Source organism: Amblyraja radiata, chromosome 2, assembly GCF_010909765.2.
Source record: "Amblyraja radiata isolate CabotCenter1 chromosome 2, sAmbRad1.1.pri, whole genome shotgun sequence".
Taxonomy (NCBI): domain Eukaryota; kingdom Metazoa; phylum Chordata; class Chondrichthyes; order Rajiformes; family Rajidae; genus Amblyraja; species Amblyraja radiata.
In genome coordinates this window covers 49,620,981-49,633,201 of record NC_045957.1, presented here as the reverse complement: position 1 = coordinate 49,633,201, position 12,221 = coordinate 49,620,981, and positions in this window count along the sequence as shown.

The following is a 12,221-nucleotide window of genomic DNA, read 5'->3' as shown; positions in this document are numbered from 1 at the left end:
CGATTATTGACTGCATTATTCTCAGTAGGTTTAAATGAAAATGAAAATAATGTCTTTAACCTAAGCATCATGTCACTGCTTTGTCTGACTTCATAAACATTATAAATTAAAGATCACCATCTTTAATCTTCTCCTGCTTTTGCTGATTCATTAATCCTTTTTTGTTGTTAAAAACCCTTGTGCTATATCTGAGTCCCGATTCATTATCCATGGCCTAAGTCAACAAATCTCTCCTTTTTTAAAATCAAAGAAACCTTATTCAGGATAAAAAATATGTACAATACAAGAACCGTGCAAAATTCCTCTGGTATTCTCCTTGGCGATATATACGTTCATTAACGTTATATTTCGTAGTCATCCCAAAAACCATAATTATATTTGTTACCCTTGCCACTCATGTGGCCCCTGTTGTTGTCGTCAACAAATCTCTCCACTCATGATGCCTTGCATCGCTCATCCACAATTGATAAGTGGTCAGCAGAAGATGAAGTTTGGAGACTAAGGTTTCTAGGAATGCTTCGGAGGAGGGGAAATCAGAGGGCCAGAGGACCGATCAGAGGGTTGAGATGGTGATGGGAGATTGCGCCACATGGGGGCAGGAGCATTGTCCAAGTTTGCATAAAAAACTTGACAGACCCACATCCGTGCTTCCCTTGAACTAGGTTTCTGATAGGGAAGAGACAAAGTTCACAGATGATTTTCTTCTCAATCATGAGGTTTGCTACCATCATCTTTTAATTTGCCTTTCTATGTGGCAGAAGCCTCTTTTATCCTGTTAATGCATTGGGTCTCTTGCTTCTTGAGATATTTTCTGGCTTCAGGCCCTATCTGGCAGCCACCCAGCATGTACTTTGTGCTTAATCCCAGCCTCTGCAATTTTTTGGCTATTTTTCTTTACTGTCTCACTTGGAAAAATCTGGGGAAATTCTGAACATATTTGCAAAGCCTGCACGTGTTTCAGTATTTAAATTATTTTCTCCTGCAAGTTATTGTGGAGTCAATAACTTGTGAAAATGGCCGGCTTCCAGGAATGCAATAGCACCATCAAATTTGCAGCCAACATTTCTTGTACAGAAAGTTGATGGACTATTCAATCACCATAGCCTCTGACAACAAAAACACATAACTCATGAAATTGTGCTTTATATGCTATTAATATTCACTGCCTAATATGAATAATCAACTGAAACATATTTATGATTCTGATGCACATATGTCACAATTGAGTTTTTCATTTTCTCAGAAATAATACTTTGTTTTTATTTACTTTTTAAGATTTTATATAGCTTCTGTTTTACTAATTAGTTTGTTGGGTGTCAAATAAGTGGACTTCGCTGCCTTTACCTTGCACTAAACATTATTCCTTTAACATGTAAAACTGTTTAACACTGTAAAAACGGACACAATTGTAATCATGTGTTGCCTTTCCGCTGACTGGCTAGCACGCAAAAAAAACTTTCCATTGTACCTCGGTACACATGACAATAAACTAAACTGAACTGAAAAAAAAAACTCAACTCAACTCAACTGAAGTTTGTGTAGGAAGGAACTGCAGATGCTGGTTTAAACCGAAGATAGACAGAAAAAGCTGGAGTAACTCGGTGGGACAGGCAGCATCTCTGGAGAGAAGGAATGGGTGACATTTTCGAAGGCTGAAGAAGGGTCTCGACCCGAAACGTCGCCCCATTCTCTCTCTCCAGAGATGCTGCCTGTCCTGCTGAGTTACTCCAGCTTTTTGTGTCTATGAACTGAAGTTTGGTTCCTTTGATCACTGTGCAAATGCAGCATAGTGACATGGCTGTAATGTATTCATGCATATTCATAGAAACCTAGAAACATAGAAAATAGATGCAGGAGGAGGCCATTCGCCCCTTCGAGCCAGCACCACCATTCATTGTGATCATGGCTGATCGTCCCCTATCAATAACCCGTACCTGCCTTCTCCCCATATCCCTTGATTCCACTAGCCCCTAGAGCTCTATCTAACTCTCGCTTAAATCCATCCAGCGACTTGGCCTCCACTGCCCTCTGTGGCAGGGAATTCCACAAATTCACAACTCTCTGGGTGAAAACGTTTTTTCTCACTTCAGTCTTAAATGGCTTCCCCTTTATTCTAAGACCGTGGCCCCTGGTTCACGTATATGTTAATGAGTTGGTGTTGTACATAAGCAGGGAATGTTGGGTAAAATATCCCTCTCGTGATCCAGGCAACCTGCATGTAAGTTTTTATTCGTTCTGCCGTCTGGAATATAACAAAATTGGCGACGAGGATGGGATAGAGTTTGTGAACTCATCCTTTGAATACAGTGCAGGACTGTTTTGCAACACGCAGTATTGTTTAACATTTTAAACAGTAAATACGGAGTTCTGTCGCAGTTGTTTGCGAGCTGGACACGATAGGCCGCAGATCATTCTATGCAGGGGATTGTAGTTTAAAACAGCAGCTGTACAAATCGGCGAGACTTTGTCAGGCTATCTCTAAGTTGTGTCTACGTGGCAAGATGTCGTCCTTGGGATTGTGTAACATTTTAGACTGAGTTTTTTTTGTCAAGTTCCTTAAGCTGAATAGCTTTTGTACAGCTAAGTTTTAGGTGAATTGTTACACCAGAACAGACAGGAAATTGGGGTTTTTGAAGGGAATTTTTTTTAAAAAAGATCGACACGGTGGCAGTGTCCACGGGCTACATCGGAAACCTTGGCACTTTTGACAAGAGGAGAGAGCCGTTCAGCTCCTATATGGAGAGAGCAAACATGTTTTTCATGGCAAACAACATAATGGAGATTAGTGGTGAAGGAGAGATAGTGACTGAAACAAATAAGGCCGTTTGCGAATGCATGAAAGCGATTCTGCTCACGAAGATCGGCCCTGAAGTGTACGGCACACTCGTGAATCTCCTTGCACCACTAAAGGCAAAAGACTTGCCATTCAATGACATTATGAATAAGTTGGAGCAGCACTTCAACCTAAAGCCTCTGGAAATTGCAGAAAGCTATAAATTTGGCACAAGAAACCAGAAGCAGAATGAGACAATCAATGAGTACATTGTTGCCTTGAAAAACTTAACTATGCACTGTGACTTTGGAACCTTTCTCGGACGCGCACTACGCGACAGATTTGTTTATGGTCTAGTGGATGAACGAATTCAGTCCAAACTCATGAACACTCCAGATCTTACATTCGAGAAAGCATTCAAGATTGCTACCACAATGGAGATGGCATCAAAGAATGCTCGCGAGTTTCATCCACCACGGATTGCAGTAGCCGTTTATAGTCACAAGGCAGCGCCTATGGCCAAACCAAGAGGCGCTAAACCAAAACCAAAGTATGGCTGGGAGCCGAGTTCAGCCAGTTGTTATCGTTGCAACGGTAATCACTCATCCCAATTTTGTCAGTTCAATTGTAATTGGGCAACCCCAATTGTGGCCGTACCCAAGGCCGACAAAACTGTTCGACTATGTGGTGACTACAAAGTCACAATCAACCAAGCCGTTGACAACAAACAATATCCGTTACCAACCGCGCAAGATCTGTCGCAGAACTTAGCGGAGCAAGAGTCTTCACTAAACTGGATTTGTCTCACGCTTACGCCCAGCTCAATGGCGACAAGGAAAGTCAGCGATACCTGACTATCAACACACATAAGGGCTTGTATGCATATACAAAGCTCCCTATAGGGTGAAATCCTCCCCGAAAATCTTTCAGTCTGTCATGGACAAAATGTTACAAGGCATTCCGCACTGTGTGTGCAACCAGGATGACCTACCCGTATTCGCAGAAAACATGGTAGAACACCTGGAAATCCTTGAGCAAGTTCTTTCACGACTGAACTGCCAAAATGTCAAACTGCGACAAAGTAAGTGTACATTTGTGCAGACAGAGGTGGTCTACATTGGACTCAAAGTAGATGCCAATGGACTTCGCCCTGTGAAGGCGAAGGTGGAAGCAATAGTGAATGCTCCGAAACCCAACAATGTGTCAAAGCTACGATCATTCCTTGGGAAGGTGCAGTTCTATGCACGATTCCTTCCTGATTTAGCAACTGTGCATTAGGGTTACTACATCATCTGCTACAAAAAAATGGGAAATGGACATGGGGAAAGGAACAGAAACGTGCATATGACATCTGCAAGGAAAACTTGACAAGTGACAAACTCCTTGTTCACTACGACATGACACGCAAGATGAAACTTGCTTGTGATGCTTCAAGTTATGGTGCAGGTGCAGTGATCTCCCACGTAACGAATGACAGGAAAAGCCTATTGCTTTTGCATCCCGCACCCTATCACCGAGTGAACGCAATCATGCACAGATAGAAAAGGAAGCACTCAGCATCGTGTTTGGAATCAAGAAATTCCATCAGTTTCTTCTCGGCAGACCATTCACCCCATGACTGATCACAAGCCACTACTAGTGTTACTTGGTCCCAAGTCAGCTATACATTCCATGGATGCAGCGCTGGGCAATTTTGATGTCGCAGTATGACTACAAGGTTGAGTAAAGAAGCTCCAAGTGCAAAGCAGTTGCAGATGCATTGTCCCGGGTTCCCCATGAGAACTCTGACGTGGGAAGTGGGAATTCAATCTACACATTGCAAGTTGTAGATGAAGACTTTCTAGTATCTGCAACAGAAATTGCAGCACAAACAGAGAAAGACACTGTTCTGAAGTGGGTCTATGAACAGACATTGAACGGTTGGACTGAAATCGATAGTCGATTGAACTCAGTTCTGAACTCAGAGCTGAAGCCTTTCCATAATCGACGCCATGAATTATCATGTGAGCAGGGATGCATTAAGTGGGGTTACAGAGTGGTTGTACCAGAGTCTTTGAGAAACAAAATTATGAATGAACTTCATGCCGAACATCCTGGCATAGTAAGCTTGAAGTCAATTGCCAGAAGTTTTGTGTATTGGCCTGGTATTGACAGTGACATCGAGTCACTGGTGAGCAAATGTAGCGTCTGCCAAAATTGCCGGAGTAAACCACCAAAAACACCGCTGCAACCCTTGTCATGGCCAAGTAGACCTTTTCAGAGAGTTCATGTAGATTTTTGTGAAAAGGGTAATGATCACTTTCTGGTACTACTAGATAGTCATTCCAAATGGATTGAGGTTAAGCATATGGGGTCAAGCACTACTACTGAGCGTACCATAGATGAGTTGAGATCCATTTTTGCATGCCATGGTTTACCGGAAGAACTTGTTTCTGATAACGGGCCTCAGTTTCGTTCAGAACAGTTCAAAGAGTTCGTGCAGCGGAATGGTGTAAAACACACACTTGTTCCCCCACATCATCCAGCCTCCAACGGGGCGGCGGAAAGGTCTGTTAGAGTTGTCAAAGATGCTCTCAAGAAACAGGTTTTGCAGGGTAGTTCAAAACTCAGCATGAACCATCGTTTGGCTAGTTTCTTGCTGAAGTACAGAACCACACAACACACAACAACAGGTTACTCACCTGCAGAACTGTTGATGAAGAGAAAGCTAAGAATACGCCTAAGTCTAGTTCAATCCAATTTGGCCTTGAGAGTTGAGCAAAAACAGTTAAGTCAAAAACGCCATTTTGACTCCCACAAAAAGGAGAGGTATTTCAAGCCAAATGAGCAGGTTCGTGTTCTCAGTCCTCCCAACAAGTCCAGTCGAGACAAATGGGATGTTGGGAAAATAGTGGAAGTGTGTGGAACAAAAAGATACTTAGTTGAAGCTGGAGATAGGATCAAAAGTGTTCATGTTGATCAAATGATTCCAGCCAAAGATGAACCAAAAACTGAGCATGAAGTCCTAATCCCTGAGTTTTCATCTGAAAATGAGTTTGAAGAGACCACTGTGATTGAAACACAAAGTTCAGTTAGTACAGACAAAGAAACAGATTCCTCTGGTCAAAGTCAGGGTACTAAAACATTACCAAACAAGCCCACAGCTGAGTCAACATCTAAACCTGTTACACCTGTTAAATGCCCCTGTCCCACTTAGGAAACCTGAACGGAAACCTCTGGTGACCTTGCGCCCTGCCCAAGGTTTCCGTGAGGTTCCCGGAGGTTTTGGTTACTCTCCCTAATGGTCGAAAGTGGTTTCCGCGTAGTCGAGGCTTCTTCTATGTTCCTGCGATTATTTCAACAAAATCAAACCCGGCCTCGATTAAAAATAGGTTGCCGTTTGGTCGAAGCCAGTGGAGTGGGGTCGCTATTTACTTACAGGAAGTCGAAGGCAATCTCCTTCGCTGACTGGTCATTTTGATTGGCTCATTGGAATTTTCAGCAAAGATCAGGATCTTTGGTTTTCAGGACCTAGAAGATCCGTTGGCAGGTAAAATGCCCGCTAACTTTATTAAACTTCATAAAACTGTCTCCATTCCTTCTCCCCCCCCCCCTTCACTCCCCTTTTCCCCCTTCTCTCCCCCTTCTCGCTCCCCTTCCCTTCTCCCCCCTTCTCTCTCCCCTTCTTTTCCCCTTCTATCTCACCTTCTTTGTCCTTCTCTCCCCTTCTTTCCCCTTCTCTCCCCTTCTCTCCCTCCCTCCCGCACTCTCTAAAGGACTTACCGTGCTCTGTGGCAGCCGTTAACCTTCCTCTTCATCGCGCAGACAGCGCTCCTCCTCTGTCCCCGGCCCCCACCTTCGCGATGTGTTTGTGTGTGTGCGGTCGGTAGCAAAGATCCTGCAGGATCTTTGGTCAGTAGATGCAGCTCACGCTTTGATCGAAGGCTTTCCAGGCGAGTGACCAAAACCTCTGGCGACTCATGGAAACCTTGGGTGGGGCACAAGGTCACCAGAGGTTTCCGTTCAGGTTTCCTAAGTGGGACAGGGGCAATGGACGATCAGGCAGGATCCGTAAACCAGTTGTCAGGTTAGGTTTGTAAGTTAAATAACTCACTGGACAAGTTAAACAAAAATGTGTAGATATGTAAAATAAATATATGTTTATCATTTAAGATTTCATGAATACTGGTTTAAATCATCACAACAACAAAATTGTAACTGTGTAATTAGATTTATTACTTAAAAAAAGGAGAGCAGTGTAATGTATTCATGCATATTCATGTATATGTTAATGAGTTGGTGTTGCACATAAGCAGGGAATGTTGGGTAATAAATCTCTCTCGTGATCCAGGCAACCTGCGTGTAAGTTGTTATTCATTCTGCCGTCCGGAATATAACAATGGCAGAAACGGTTGCTCTCACACACCTCCAGCATCCCAGGGTTGATCCTGACCTCTGAAAAAAACCATAAATTCTAGAGTAACTCAGCGGGTCAGGCGGCATCACTGGAGAACGTGGATAGGTGATGTTTCAGCTGGAGACATTTCTTGGAACTGATTGCAGGAGTGAGAGGAGAGAAAGCTAGAAGACTGGATGGGCATGACAATGTGTGGCAGTTCAGAGGTGAACACATGCGAGGGAAGGTTTTGATAAGCAGATGATAGTCAAAGGCCATAGATAAACACACCCAAGGCAAGGCACAAAATGATTTGAGTCTTGTAAATTGTGTAGCTAGAGGATGGATGAGGTACGAATTGTTTAGGAATGTAAGTGGAGAGGGAGGGGGGCAGACAGATAGGTACAAGGCCAGCCAGGACTCGGTGGGGGGTGGAGGGGGGGGGGGAGGAGGGTTAATGGGGGAGAAGTAGTAGAAGGAGGGATGTTTTGCAGAGTTTACCTAAATTAGGAGCATTCAATGTTCTGAGGCGAGGAAGGAGGTATAAGGACAGGTGTTGCATCTTCTGCCATTCCAGGGGAAAGTACCTGGGAAGGGGATGGTTTGGATGGGAAGGGATGAGATGAACAAGGAGTTACAGCAGCACCAGTCTCTGCAGAACCAATCAATCGTGGTTGATCTAGCACTCCCTCCTAACCCCATTCTCCTGCCTTGTCCCCATAATCTCTTACACCATCCCACATGTTATGTGGGATGTACTTAGTCATTATAATTCCATTGGTTCCATTTTTTAATGCTTGCTAGCCTTGTGGTGAAATATCAGAGAGAGTTATGGATACTACAACCAATGTGCATCCAGATGAAGAAGGATTTACATCTGCCTGTGAATAATTCCCAAGCTGCTGATTCAATAAAGTCATTCTCCTGAAATAATTCAGAGCAGAGGAAAGCATCTTGCTCAGAAATCTTACAATTATTTGCAGCACAATCACTTATCTTTGTCACTTTCGTCCTTCCCAGTTCTATTTTTGGAAATAAGTCAGAAATGTCATCACTAAAATAAAGATTAGAATCGATGACACCTAAAATAATTTAAAAGGCACATTTCTCCCTATCACAATCTTCTAAATTACAAATTTCAATCCACAGAGGGAAATCAATATTATGTTCTATTTCCTTCAGCACGAGGTCTCATGATGGAAATCACAGATAAAGTATATTGGAAGATAAATGAATTAATAAAGAAGAAAAATAATGCAGAAAGGTATTGATCAGTACCAACACCAAGCAAGAAGATCAGGAGTGAGAGACCTTTGATGATATAAATTGGAATAAATCAATACAAAATGCAAAGCGAACCAGGAAAATAACGATAATATATATCGGCAAGAAGATATATGGGATAATATATCTTAGAACGTATTTAGAGGGAAGTATGCGCATGAAGTGTGCTATCTCCACACTGCGGATTGAATGCCTGAGACTATTGGTTTAAATTCACAATATAAAATAGTTATTCGATCTTATGAAAAATAGAATCACATCATTTGTCATTTCATCATATGCTCAGCTGATCTAGCCGAAATATGGGAAAATTGGAATAGAATTTTACTTGTAAAAGATGACTGAGAATCTGAGATTTAAGTGAATAAAAGGTTGAAGAGAAATAGATCTGAATGAATTTGACACAAGTAAGTTCTGGAGAATTGAGAGCATGTCAACAAAACAAGCAAAGTTATACATTGGCATAAGTAACTGCTTTCTGCAGTCCGAATGGAGGATTGATTCAATTTGAAAGTAGGCTGATAACCAAATGATTTCATCATTCAGAGATTGAACATTTTCTGCGATTTTGAAATTAGTTTCTGTGAAATAATTTTCTGCGATTTTGAAATTAGCTTCTGTGATGCTCTGCAACTCTGGAAACCCTCAGCTTGAAATATATAAAGTGAAGCTTATAAATGAAATACAGTGGCAGAATGGTTTTATTCTTATTATGGAGTCAAATGTTTCCAAAATTAAACAACATGAAGTTTTAAGTCTTCCAAGTTAGCATGATTTACAAAATAAATTCTACAGCATTTGCTTCTTTTGTGTAACCCTCATTGTGATGTTTGAAAGTCAGAGGTTGAGTTTTTAGGGTTGTAGATACTTAGGCACAGAGGATGGCTACAGAATGATTCCTAGTTTTCCAGAATTTTACAAGACTTCACTTGAGGCATTGGGGGGCATAGAGGGTGATAATCTTTCCTTGCAGTAGGAATTTTTAATCTACTGCAACCACAAATAAGGCACAGCTAGGTGGGACTTTAGATGTCGGGAGCGGGAACTTTGCATCTTGATCCCAGTTCTAACAGATGAAATATTTTACTGTCGTAACCAGATGAGCAGAGATCCACATTCACGTACACAGCCTTGCCCCATGCTCTGCCTTCCAAGTCTATTCCATCACACCTCTCCCCAGCTTTGGACATCTTTCCTCTCCTCCTTGCGCTTATCTATCCATCCATTATCTTTATCTATTCATTCACCAAATCCACATTGAGGAGAAGAAAACCAGATAATATTCTCTACACACAACTCAAAACTGATTTGTCTTCTATTTATTCATTAGTTGACCATACAACACTAATTGCAAATGGAAAGGTGATAGGAAGCACATTCATGAATCATTGAAGTCCAGAGTACTGTTGAGAGGGCGATCCATGATGTTGACCTGGAGATGATGAACTTGGATATGTTTCCTCATCAATTATGTGTGACCCAAAGAAGGAGTTAAAGGAGGTGGGATTCCCCCATGCAATTGCGAACCTTATCAACCTAGACGTAGAAAGTCTTGGGTTGGGAGGCACAAACAAATAATGCTTGCCAAGTTTCCACAATACATTTTTTAGTTGGTGCATGAATGGAATGCAATGTATGGCTAATGAAGATAATGCTTTTGCTGGAATGTGGGGGAATTTAGAGACAAATTATGATGAGTTCTGGGGAGTTTGGACTTGAGACCTGTTCCTTTTGTCACATTATTTATTTCTAAATTAGATTTGTTTATTGTCCTTTACACCAGGGTGCAGTGAAATTTCACTCACAGAAGCTCACAGAGTAGACTGTAATGATAACTGCAGCCACAAATACAAAGACAAGTACAAAACAACAGAATGGTGCAAGATTGTAATACAAAATCTGAGTCGTGTAAAAGAACATCAAAATATAGTAGCAGAATAATCACTAAGGTAAAGTTAAGGTAAAGAATACATGGTTGCACTTCCACGAATGTAGTTTGAAAAAAGTGATTTGTTCAGAAGTTGGATTGCTGTGAGAGAAATAGTTCAAAAATCTAGACATTTGAGCATTCAAACTTCTGTATCTTCTCCCAGAAAGTTGTAGGAGTGAAAAGGGAATGGCCAGGAGGACAAGCATCCTTGACGATACTTCCAGCCTACTTGATGAAATTCACCATGAAGATGGATTGGATGGAAGAAACTGGTGAGTATTGTGTGCATTTCTGGTCACTGCACACTAGGATGGCTGTGAATGCCCTGGAGAAGATGGATAGGAGATTCACCATGAAGCTGCCTTTGATGTAAAATTTCAACTATGAGGAGAGACTGGATCCTAGCATACGTTAATATATCAAAATAGTAGATGAGAGATTCAATTGGAGTGGGATGGAGTGTAGTATATAGTGTTAGAGATGCAAAGAAAGTGCAGTTAAAAATAAAGTAAAGGCCCACAATGAGGTTGGTTCGAAGATCAAGAAAACATCCTTAGCATGTGAGAGATCCATTCAAGAATCTAATAATAGTAGAGATTAGGCTGTTTTTGAATCTGATGGTACGTGCTTTCAAGCTTTCATATCTCCTGTCTGAATGGTCGGGTGCGAGAGGCTCTTGATTATGTTGACTGCTTTCCCGAGGCAGCATGAAGTGGAGTTGATGTGAAAGCTGGTTTGCATGTGGACTGGACTGTGGTCATACCTCTGCAATTTCAAATTTCCTTAGACTTTTGAGGAAGTAGAGGCATTGGTGTTTTTTCTTGGCCATCGTGTCAATGTGATAGGACCAGAACAAATTGTTGGTGATGTTTATTTCTTGAAACTTGAAGCTCTTAACTATCTCCACTTCAACACCATTGATAAAGACAGGGATGTGTACTCCACTCCACTTCCTTAAATCAATGACCAGTGCCTTCATTTTGCTGACTTTGAGAGAGAGATTGTTATTTTGAACTATGCTACTAAGCTCTCTATCTCCTTCCAGTACTCCGTCTTGCCATTGTAGGAGAGCAGGCGCACAACAGTGATGTCTCCTGCAAACTGATAAATGGAATTAAAGCAGAATTTAACCATGCCTTCATGAGTGTATAGGGAGTATAGAAAGCCTCTTTCACGTTTGCCTCAGTTCGACACTTCTATCATGTTCCTCCTCAGCTATGTCCATTCCAAGGTTTGTTTTCCTTGGAATGGAGGTAGCTGAAGAGGAACTTGACAGAGGTTTGCAAAACTATGAGTGGCATAGTTAGGGTGGATAATGAGAAACCCTCTTCCATAACAGATACATCTAAAACAGGAGGGCACCAAGTGCTGAAGTAACTCAGCGGGCCAGGCAGAATCTCTGGAGCACATGGTTAGATTATATTTCAGATCGAGACCGTTCTTCAGACCAGAGAATTCGGTGAGACCCTTAGCATTACAAAGTATTATCGAGGTTTTTCAAGCCTACATTGTGCATGCCGGTGTTTTGCAGCACGGTTAAGTAAGATTTATCAGGAAAGCACAGCCTGAGTTTTGATAGGTCCCAGTGGTTTCTGAATTTTGGAAAAGGAAGTGGAATGCCAGGTAGATTCCTGGTTCTGTCATTAAATCACAGGAGGGAGTTTATCAGGGAGAACTAGAGGAGAAGGAATCTTCCGCTCTGGCAACAGATACATTCTGCCCATTTCTGCTTTCAACTTTCTCTAACACACTGTGTATCATAGTGCACTTCTTCCATTATAACATCTAACTCTCAGGGTGTGCTTCTTGGAAACCATTGTTCCAGCATGCCAATGGTTTACATGAGCTCAATTATTATT